Source organism: Podarcis gaigeae, assembly GCF_964106915.1.
Source record: "Podarcis gaigeae genome assembly, chromosome: 17".
Lineage (NCBI taxonomy): Eukaryota > Metazoa > Chordata > Lepidosauria > Squamata > Lacertidae > Podarcis > Podarcis gaigeae.
The window spans coordinates 29,934,684-29,946,377 of NC_139694.1; the positions used below are offsets into that span (position 1 = coordinate 29,934,684).

At 47.9% G+C, this 11,694-nt stretch overlaps 1 long non-coding RNA gene across 2 annotated transcripts; it reads right to left on the reverse strand.

Annotated features, from left to right (window-relative positions):
* Positions 1 to 1,383: 1,383 nt before the first annotated feature.
* On the reverse strand, positions 1,384 to 10,547 carry LOC310835327. Of its 2 annotated transcripts, XR_014559555.1 has the most exons (3): positions 10,434 to 10,547; positions 2,135 to 2,226; positions 1,384 to 1,500 (listed from the first exon to the last, which is right to left on the reverse strand). It is a non-coding gene; the product is annotated as an uncharacterized lncRNA (long non-coding RNA). The 2 variants fall into 2 exon arrangements; XR_014559556.1 differs by lacking the exon at positions 10,434 to 10,547 and having other exon boundaries at positions 2,135 to 2,773.
* Positions 10,548 to 11,694: the final 1,147 nt, after the last annotated feature.

Below are 11,694 nucleotides of genomic sequence, written 5' to 3' on the forward strand. Positions count from 1 at the left end.
CCCGGACTCTGCTTCCGACTGCAGGATTACAGATATGTCCAGGAAATTCCAGACGTATGGCAACCTTAATTGCTGTTAGTGGCACCAGTTAAGCCCTGCTCCCAAATGCCTTTTGAGGAAAAATGCTTCAAGACGGAATATTCAGAACAGGTCGGCCAACCTCATACCCTCCGACATTTCTTTGATGAAAATAGGGGCATCCTAAGGAAAAGACCATAAAGAAGGCTGATCGCCAAAGAATTGATGCTTTTGAATTATGGTGCTGAAGGAGACTCTTGAGAGTCCCATGGACTGCAAGAGGATCAAACCTATCCATTCTTAAGGAAATCAGCCCTGAGTACTCACTGGAAGGACAGATCGTGAAGCTGAGACTCCAATACTTTGGCCACCTCATGAGAAGAGAAGACTCCCTGGAAAAGACCCTGGTGTTGGGAAAGATGGAGGGCACAAGGAGAAGGAGACGACAGAGGACAAGATGGCTGGATACTGTTCTCGAAGCTACCAGCATGAGTTTGACTCAACTGCAGGAGGCAGTGGAAGACAGGAGTGCCTGTCGTGCTCTGGTCCATGGGGTCACGAAGAGTCGGACACGACTAAACGACTAAACAACAACAACACAAGGAAAGGTGGGACATTCCGGGATCAAATCAGAAACCAGGATGGCCTTTGTAAATCCGGGACTGTCCCTTGGGAAGTAGGGACACTTGGAGGGTCTGCAAGCTTTGGAACTCTGCAATAATGGGAGAAATTAACATGCCACCTTAAGGCACTAAGAAGCCCAAAGGAAGACATACTCATTCTCAACAATCTGGATTGTTTTTAGTTCTTTTGGTAACCAGGAAGATTGTGAGATATGTAGAATAGGTTTATAAATGTTGAGTGATAAATGGGGGGGGGGGGGGAGATGGTGAGATACAACAGACCCAGGAATACATAGTTATGAGACTCATAAAAAGGTTCATTCAAAGTTATAACAGCAGTTTTACTGCATTTTAAAACCATTTTAATTCCATTGCCTACCCTAGGCTACAGAATGTAATCAACCGGTAGTTGTAAATGCATTATTAAATAGATGCACAGAGTGTCAGTAACTATTAAAAATGCATCTATTAAACACAAGCAAATATAAACCAACTGGCACAGAAATACTAAGCCTGCAATTGTATGAACTGCATCCTCTTCCAGACAGAAAATAGACCCATGAATTTTTAAAGGGCTGACAGCGTTTCCATGCTCTCTAGCATTTTATTTGCTGAGGAACAGATGTGGAAATATATTACTCACATATGTCCGTCCAGGAATCATGCACAAGCTCCAGATGTATTCCATCTCCACCCTCATGTCTTTTTGATGTCCAACACTGGGTATCAACAACATTGCTAGTACTAGTCATTTGGCTTTATTTAGAAGCTGGTCAAAGGCTGAACTGGATGTTATACAAGAGATGGCGTTTCCACCACTACATGTTTCATTCTTCTCTCTTCTTGGTTATGCATATATCTAAATTGGATGAAAATTCATTTTTTCAGTTTGGAGTTTCGGGAATGAAATTTGTCATCTGTTTATTTCAAGAGACATTTGCACTCTGAAAACTGCCCTGATGTTTTTATCGATGTTTTACATCCGTTAAATGCGTTGTAAACTTCATACAGGGAAATCCTGTTGGCGAAAAATGGGACTCCACAACGTCATCTGGTGTCACAATGTTATAAAGCATATAAAGCGTTTTATCTTTACAAATGTAGCTGAGTCCAAGGACATGACTTATGCTATAGTGAACATGGAAAACCCTCAATACAGCATGCTAAGCAGGAATATTTTTTGTTTTTTGCCTTGGAAACTGAAATTTCTTTCTTTCTTTCTTTCTTTCTTTCTTTCTTTCTTTCTTTCTTTCATAGCCACCATTCTGCCCAAAGGCTATCAGGGCAGCCAACATATCAATAAAAATATAATTGAAAACATTATACAACAGGCCCACAAATGTTGCCCTAATTTGTTTATTAAGTTTGAAAAGTCACATTCTCTCAGCCAATGATTTCAAGGTTGCCAGGAACAGTATTTTCAGCCATGGTAAACTTGGTAAATGTTTTAAAATTCCTTCTTTATAGTTAAATAATAAGGGAGACAAACACACCTCAGAAGGGAGGGCATTCTACAACCAGGGAACCAGCAGTGAAAGGCTCTGACAAGAGTCAATGCCAAACTGGTATCACCACCACCTGCCAACTGTAGGGTTTGAAATTCAGTGCAGAAATAAAGGGGGGGGGGATACTTGAAAAAGAAGAAATCATATTATTTAGAAGCACACATATTCACATTCAACTCAGAATGCCTATTAAGTGGCTAAGCAAGTCAAGTTAAGTTAAAAATAAAGGTTGCAATTTCCCTCCCTAAACAGGCTTATGTGTATTTCATAGGATTGCCAATTTTTATGGGTTGATCGGGTGGCATTAGCAGGGGGTTCCCATGCCCTATAATCACCCCAGCTGATTTCTGCAGGTTGCATAATTGTTAAAGGCATAGGAGCAAGCCTTTCAAGTCAGTTGGCAAGCCCAGCCTTTAATGGCCGCAACGAAAAAAAAAGGAAATTCAACCGGTTAAAGCACACACAGCCACCCCCAAAATCCCCCTTCCCCTCATGCTTGCTTCTGAAGGCTCTCCTGTGTCTTCAAAAGCTTCCTGTCACAAATCCACCTACTGAATAAAAACCTATTTTTATTCATCTGCTGTGGGTTTTGTTCCCTTTCTGTCTCCTTTCAGGCCTAACTTCTAATCTCTGGGTCTACCTAAATTACGAGGCTGAGGCCTGGTCTATCAGATCGTTGCCTGGAAACCATTGCTTAGCAACAGCAGAATAAGCATGTCCATTGACTAACGTTCACCAGAAAAATAAATAAATCCCTTTTAAATAAAAGCTTCCGACGAGTTACACAACTGATGGGCAAAAGTAAATACTAGCTTTTCCCCTTTAACTACAACCCATTTGCGTGCTGAGGTCCCCAAGACACCCCAAACCCAATAACTCAAACTTCACACATTATTTTTGTTTAAGGTTTTTGGCATAATTTTGGCCACAACTTTATTATCAATACAAATTGTGAGTGGTTGCTTAGGCATTGGTTAGACTATCTGTCCTCCCCGCCTTGGGGACAGCCCTGACTCCGTAGTCAGTGCGGAAGAGCAAGATCAGGGTCAACTGGAGCTGCGAAACAGACCCTCAGCTAATCCCCGCATGCTCCTTGGAACTTACACGGCCCGCACCCTGCACCAAGGGTTTGGACGAAGGGGATGGTAAGTTCCAGAATTCCTTTAACGGAATACCCGTGCAGCATTGGAGGGGCAGGCCCAGCCTATCCATACCCCTCCACCAACCAATTTTAACCAATGCCTAACCGCCAACCTTACAAGTTGTGACGATTTGCTACGCAGTAGGCAAAACCCAATTGGCACACACTAATCAGCCAAGAGGTAAATTCCTACTGGGCCCCCGCACCAAGGCGAACGACCCCATGACAGGCATAGCAAGGTCAAGCGAAGCCCAACAAGGGAGGGCGGGCGGGAGATCCGATGTCCACAGCAAAAGAGAAAGAGAAAGCTGTGGACCTTGCTTAAATAGCCACTGACCCCACCCCTAAGTTTGCAACATCAACTTTCCCCAGATAACCAGATCCTCCCATCTAAACAAGCCCTGGCTTTAACTTGCCTAGCAATCATGGGGTGCCTTGTATAGCCCCATCCGCAACCCGTGCTCTCCTTTTAGTGAGAACACGCTTTGCGTGCTGAGGTCCCCAAGACACCCCAAACCCAATAACTCAAACTTCACACATTATTTTTGTTTAAGGTTTTTGGCATAATTTTGGCCACAACTTTATTATCAATACAAATTGTGAGTGGTTGCTTAGGCATTGGTTAGACTATCTGTCCTCCCCGCCTTGGGGACAGCCCTGACTCCGTAGTCAGTGCGGAAGAGCAAGATCAGGGTCAACTGGAGCTGCGAAACAGACCCTCAGCTAATCCCCGCATGCTCCTTGGAACTTACACGGCCCGCACCCTGCACCAAGGGTTTGGACGAAGGGGATGGTAAGTTCCAGAATTCCTTTAACGGAATACCCGTGCAGCATTGGAGGGGCAGGCCCAGCCTATCCATACCCCTCCACCAACCAATTTTAACCAATGCCTAACCGCCACCCGAGCCCTTTACGCTCGCCGCCAACCACTCACAGACTAAACCACACCCTCAACTTGGACACCACTGCATCCAACCAGACATCATTCCCCAACGGGGAAAGATGCACCCCATCATCCCTGAATAATTCAGAGGCCTTGAACGAAATCAGAGGGTGAGGAATCACAAATCCGCCCAAACCAACCACCAATTTGCTTGCCGCGGAATTAATCCGCTTCCTAACTCTTTCGGTGGCCGCCGGGCAAGGGCTACCCCTCCAAATGCGGCGTTTCAGCAGCTGCGACCAAATTAGTGTGGTTGAAGGCACCAAGGCCGCCAAATCCCTCAAGTCCAGTAATATGGCAGCACGCAGCCCAAAGCAGGAAGAGGAAACCATATCATTCTCCCCCAGCTGCACCACTATCGCTGTAGGGGGGCCAGCGTGGAGGACCCGTCTGTGCATGAGAGGCAATAATTCTCTCCACTGCATCCCTCGTCTGGAAATCCAGGACACCTGCACGTGCTGCGGAAGGCCCAAGCCAGCTCCCAGACCAGATTGACGAGCTCTGACAGCGGCCCAGTGCACAATGCTGTGTCCCACTATCCAAATACGGATAGCGGCCAGACCTAGGGTTAAAACACAAAAATGTCAGTACACACACCACCATTATTTCCTCACATATACTTTGAATGCATCCGATCTCCAACGACCCAGGTCCTTTATCCTCCTTGCAGACAAACCCCAATGGGCAGCTGTCGTTGCGGCACCAATACGGAAGGAGTGAGGAGCAAATTCCGATGCTTTGCGGCCGCAGGCCACTACCACCTTGCGCATCACCTTAGTGAACTGATGCCGGACTAAAGGGTGCCCATTTTCATGAATAAACAAAGGCCCCTCGCCTGCCGGCCGCAAGGACAAGTATCTCTTAAGATCCTTTACGGGGCAAGGACCCTTCTCTCCCGTTGCCGAGAGCCGAATGACGGCTCCCCTACCCACCTGGTCGGTCTTCGAATTCCTGATATGCACCCTCAGGTCCGACTGTGACATGCTCACGTCCTGCAACAGCAAACCCCTGGAACCTCCATCCCGTTTTTGCTCCAGGACCACCTCGCCTACCCTCAGTGCCCCAAAGAATGCCAAGGAAAAGGCTGCTGAAAATAGACGGGCCTCAAACGTGGACCAACAGATGCTCCGCAGTTTACTGCGCATCTGTATCAGCAACTCAAAAGTGATGGGACTTCTGGGAACAGTCCTCGATGGGGTGAGCCGTCCCCATCCCTCCAATGCCCGGCGCACCACAAACTTCCTACATGGGTCCTTGTCAAAAGTGGCCCTGCTAAAGAAAGAAATTGCTGCCGAGTGAAGTCGCAGGGTCCTAGCCGCCCGGCGCATCTGGAACAAATGTGCCAGATACTTAAGCACCTGGGCAGTAGAATGAGGGGTGATGACCGCCCCCGCCGATTGGCCATTAAAGGACAGAAAATCAGCCCAGGCCTTCTTATAGGACCTTAGCGTGGAAGGGGCGACTGATGCTGCTACTCCCTGTGAAACTAAGTGTTGCCAAGGTTCCAGAGATGATCCGGGAAAATCTCCGGACGGTCTCGAGCCTCTGGCGCCAATGACCTGAATCGTTCCATCTGAAAACGGGACAGAGCATCAGCAATCTCGTTAGAAATACCCGGAACGAAGCGAGCAGAAAATACAATATTAAAACGCAGACAGTGCAAAACAAACACCCGAAGCAAGGCCGAAACCCTAGACGACCGGGATGACTGCTTAGCTAAAACAGTCACTACTGCCTGGTTATCGGACCAAAAACAAACCCGATGGTCCTTAAAATGCTCGACCCACAAGTGTACCGCAACAACTATGGGGAAAAACTCAAGAAATGTCAGGTCTCGAGTTATCGCTTCCCCACACCAAGCCTGGGGCCAAGGTTCAGCACACCACCTGCCGTCCCAAAACAAACCAAACCCCAGTGACCCTGCCGCGTCCGAATGCACTTGAAAATCATTGTGGAGGTTCAAAGTGTCCTGCCACAGTGATACGCCATTAAATTCTTCCAGGAATTCCAGCCACACACGGAGGTCGGCTTGCACTTGGGCGGACAAACGAACCCTATGATGCGGTGCCTGCAGCCCCGAGGTAAGTTTGGCCAGGCGAGAGCAGAACGGGCGCCCCGGCGCCACCACCCTGCAAGCAAAGTTTAAATGACCTAGCAACGACTGAAGCTGTCGCAAGGTAACCTTCCTCAATGGGAGCAGTTCTTCAATGACCTTCCTTAAAGCAACTAACTTATCTGGCGGCAAACTAGAGGTTTGGGCCACGGTATCCAACAAGATACCCAAATAGGTAAGTTGCGTAGTGGGACCCTCAGTTTTCTCTGCCGCTAATGGAACCCCCAGGTCTTCAGCCAGGGACGCAAAGGCACGCAGCAGAACCACGCAATTCCCCGTGTCCCTCGCGGAGGCCAGTAAAAAGTCATCCAAATAATGCGTAACCCCGCCCAAACCGGTTCTGTCGCGCAAGGCCCATTCCAGGAATGAGCTGAAACACTCAAAAGCCGCACAAGCTACCGAGCAGCCCATGGGCATAGCCTTATCAAAATAGAATCCCCCGTCAAACTGAAAACCCAGCAGCCAGAAATCCTCAGGATGAATTGGCAACAAACGAAAAGCCGACTCAATGTCGCACTTGGCCAATAGGGCACCAGGCCCAAACTTCCTTATCATCTTGATCGCATGATCAAGAGAGGCATACTTCACCGAACAGAGCTCCGGGGGAATTACGTCGTTAACCGACGTACCATTAGGATGAGAGAGGTTATGAATTAGGCGAAACTCCCCCGGGGCCTTCTTGGGAACTATTCCCAAGGGTGAAATGTGCAAATTAGGAAAGGGGGGGGTGGCGAAAGGACCAGCCATACGACGTAAAGCCAGCTCCTTTTCAATTTTCTTACGCGCCACACCAGGCATGTCCTTAACGGATTTCTGGTTCCTAGGATTCTGGGCTACAGGGGCCACGACCACTGGGATCCTAAATCCCAGCGAAAAACCATTACTCAAATACGACGCTGACTCTCTGTCTGGGTAAGATTCCAGTAACGCCAGTAACGGCTGTAGCCGAACCGGAGTATAGGCCAAAGAAAAGATATCACTTTCCTGCTCCGGGAACAGGAGGCTGGGCAGGGACCTTGGGGGGCTGCTGGGAGCCCCCTCCCCTGCGAAAGGGCCGCCTGGCCGCGGAGCAAGCAGAAGCCGAGTGGCTCCCAGAGCATTTGTCACAAAGGTGTGCGAATTTACAGGCTTGACGTTGGCAAATGCCCTTATTAAAGTCCCAGCAGAACCACTTGCGCCCAACTTTTTGGGTGGCAGGCTTGAATTTTTGCAACTCAGAAGCCTTCTTCTCAATACGTGGTGCCACATAAGTGGTCCACACATCCAAGTCCTTCCTGTCCCAGCGGGCCGTCGGTATCTTGGCCGCCCTACGCCTAAAGTTCTGGTCATATGATAATGCAGCAGTCTCGCCAGCCATCGTAAAAGCTGAACGGACAATAGACAGATAAACCCAGAGGTGCAGAGACCTCTTGGGATACGCTGCAGAAATCACACCAGCAAAAACCTGGAAACTATCCATCCAACGTTCAAAAGTCCTGTCAGCCTTTGCTACAATTGTCCGTCTTTTGGGAACGGAAAGGCCCTTGTCCAGCGGCTCCCGACCATCAAGCGGAGGAGCCAAGCTGAAAATATCCACGTAGCGGCCATCCAGAATCCTAGACCGCAATTTGGAAGACAAGTGGGCACCAGGAATAATATCCCTAGCAGAATTGGTGGAGACTCTTACGTCAGGCACCAGGACCCCTTCTCGACACTCCTGTACGGCGCCATACCTGGCCCTATGAGAATTTGCCCTACGCTCCCAAACTCACTTTGGCAGCCCCGACGACTCCCCGTAGCCCCAGTAAAGCTTAAGGGGGGCCCCCTCATCACTGCTAGAGCTGATGGAGGAAGTACCTGAAGTGGAGGACGATGTGTCCCTCCGTCTCTTCTTAGAGTGCCTCCTGGAGCCCCTTTTTCGGTGACGATGCCCACCGGAAGAGGACCTTGGAGGAAGAGGAAGACTGTCTTCAATCGAAGAATCTGACGCTTCACCCTGTTGCACTGCACCTGGGGCTGACTGAACAGAGACAACTTGTGAATGAACTGGATTAGAATGCCCCAGCGCTGGGGGCCGTACAGGTGAGCCCCGTACAGCGCGGCCCCGGGTCGATGCGCTTCTTCTGGCGCCGACCCTGGCACGACCACGGCCCCTAGGCACTGCATCCTGCGATACAGGCAGCACCGAAGGTTGGACCTGCGGAGCATCAGGTAAGCCAACTCCGGCTAACAGTGGCTCCCCTTCTTCACTAGATGATGATGCAGGAGAGGAAACATCCACCGGGGGAGGCGGGAATGCTGATGACGTTGACGGGGTCGAGCAACGGTGTAGCAGGCCATCCATCTCCGCCTCTACCCTTGCCAGTGTCACCGGGTCGCCAGACAAACTTGAAACCATAGCCTGGATGCGTTTCAAGGACTGACCAGGCTGCGGAGATCGCAAGGCCTGGGATGGGCCTTTTATAGGCCGCTTCGAGGAGCGGGCTGGAACAGGCCTTCCTGCTGCCTTCTTAGGAGCCATTCCTACTACTGGTGAGAAAAGAAAAGAAAATAAAATTAAGTAGAGGAGGGAAAAAAAAAAAAAAAAACCAACTAAGTTCTTTAAGACGCTAGAATCTGCAAGAAAATGAAGCAGAATGAATTAAATAGTTAATTAAAACTAAGACCTAGACTATAAAATGATGCACCAGTAGACAGGAGGCAACCACTTGCTTACAGATTATGCAACAGATCGGTAACCCAGGAGCAGCTGGGAAGAGCACCAGCCAACAAATCAGAAGCTGTCCAATACGGAAACAAACCACAACCTTGTGCTCTTTACCAGCACACACACCTACACTAGCCGTCCAGGCTGCGTGCAATTGAAGAAATTAATTGCCTGCAAACATATCAACTGCCACAAGAGGTCGCAGTAGTACCAATTATACTCAGCCTAGGATAAAGCAACCACCAGGCCCTGCAATTACTAGGCCTGAACGCTAGAGGCCGCCACGTGGCCGAGAGGAATCAAAATGGCGCTCCCGCCTAATGAGGCTGCAAAATGGAGGCCTCACAGCTCTCCGCTCAAATCAATGCACCTCTGGGGACAACCAGCGGCACCCAGCCCCCCAGCAACACCAGGCCGGCCTCCCAGGGCCTGCTACAGGGCAAGGTAAGCCACCCCTAGCCAGGCAGCCAGCCGCAGGGAAGCTACCAACAGAAGCCTGTGGGGAAGGGAGAAGCAAGGACAAACTGAGAAGAAATGTTCCCTTGACTGGGGATCGACCCTGCAAGAGGGCAGGGGAATTGAGGGAAGCCCTCCCCACACGGCCCCTGGGCCCAGGCCGAGCACCCCCCCCCGACTAAATTAAAGGGAATCAAAACAAACAGGAAAATTAAATAAAGTGGGGAAGGATCTTTCAGCAACAAATTAAAGAAAGAGGAGAAAATGGAGGAAGAAAAACAAAGGGAAAGGGTATACGACCCAAACTTCTGCTGTAGTCACTCAGAGATCCGATGAGATCCGATGTCCACAAGATCCGATGTCCACAGCAAAAGAGAAAGAGAAAGCTGTGGACCTTGCTTAAATAGCCACTGACCCCACCCCTAAGTTTGCAACATCAACTTTCCCCAGATAACCAGATCCTCCCATCTAAACAAGCCCTGGCTTTAACTTGCCTAGCAATCATGGGGTGCCTTGTATAGCCCCATCCGCAACCCGTGCTCTCCTTTTAGTGAGAACACGCTTTCCCAAAATGCATGGTACAAAATGGATAACTTTCCCATAATCTTTTTCTCCCTGCACCTGTCACCATGCCCAAGTCCCTCATCAAATGTTAAACTCATTCCAAAGAAGCAATTTTGAAAATATTTTCTAACCCATGTGTGGCATATACCACCTACAAAGCTTCTTCTCCTACACTGCCGAGTTTCAAGCCAATCCATTGATTGATTGCAACTTGTCATCTTATTTGTTTATTAAATTTATATTCTGCCATTCCTCTCAAAGGAAATCCAGAACCTCGTTCTCATTGGAATGCTGAGAAAGCTGTTCAGCCAACCCAATTAATAACAGGCCCACAAATATGGCCCTAAGATGAGTTAATTAAATGGAATAAATACATCTCAGTACTTCTTCTCCCTCCTCCAGTTCTTGTCCCAGAAAGCTGTCTAAAGACAAATGCCAGGGTGAGGCGAAGGGTTTCAAGGATGGCCAAGTACCACCCGGATTTGATATTCTGCCGCAATCTGGGCAGCTCAAAAACAGATTTCTTCTATGAGCGAAAGAAGTATGGCTTTCAGAAAAGGTGATCCAATCTCCACCATGGTACATTTGCTGCAGACTGCAAGGATTCTTCTTTAAAAAAGGACTACCATCTTACTGGAAAGCAGCTCATTTGTTCTTAGTCCTTAAAATTTGTTGCAGAAACTAGTATGTGAAACTCAATTTGGAGGTTGCTGTCTTCCCTGCCATTCCTCAGTGGTCCCTAATGTTACCAAGGGAGTTGAGCATTTTTATTGCATCTGTGTCTCAGAGGAAGGAGATTTACCTTTCAGCCCCTGTGACTTCCAATCTACCCCTTTATATATAAGCAACCTAAATTTCTGTTGACTGAATCCTTTCACTTAGTGTTATGACTATGCCTATATTTTCTCTGAAGTAAGCCGAGACACAGCATCTTTGTGAATTATGCATCAATAAAGTTTTATAGTAGTCTTCAAATAAATAAATAAATAAATAAATAAATAAATAAATAAATAAAATAAAGACAAATGCCAGCTCCCTCAGCCTGAAGGCAGAGGTGAATGCTGCACCCCATAGTCATCTTTGACTGGACTTAACTGTCCAGGGGTCCTTTACCTTTTACCTTTTCCATGCAGTGAATGCACAAGTGACATCTTATGGAGTCCCACCGATTTACGTTGCCAGAAAAAAAGAATTCATTAAGAAACAAACAAACTACAAACACGTTAGTCTACTTTTTTGGACTATAGAATCTCAGTCCCTTAGGTTATGTCATCTGGCGTGGAAGAGTGGAAATGTTTTAATTCTAACCGAGTGCCATGAAGAGGAGAGGAGGGTCGTTATTATTGAGGGAGATGTCCTCATTCTACACCATAGGCTGTTAGGATGGAATGTCCTCATGATTTGGGGTGCAAATTTTAGACCTCAAATGAATGGGTAGGATCATTTGCCAGCAAAGGGCAATATATAAATCATATATAATGATTTCTGCAGGAGTGCCAGCTCCAGATCTCAAGTGTATGAGTTGAAGAAAAGCAGCTGGATTTCACCAATACATTGGAAGTGAAGTTGATTATCTCATCATGCTTGGAATTTGATTAATATACAGGCAACTGCAACAGAGTGAGGTTTGGCTTAAAACACACGG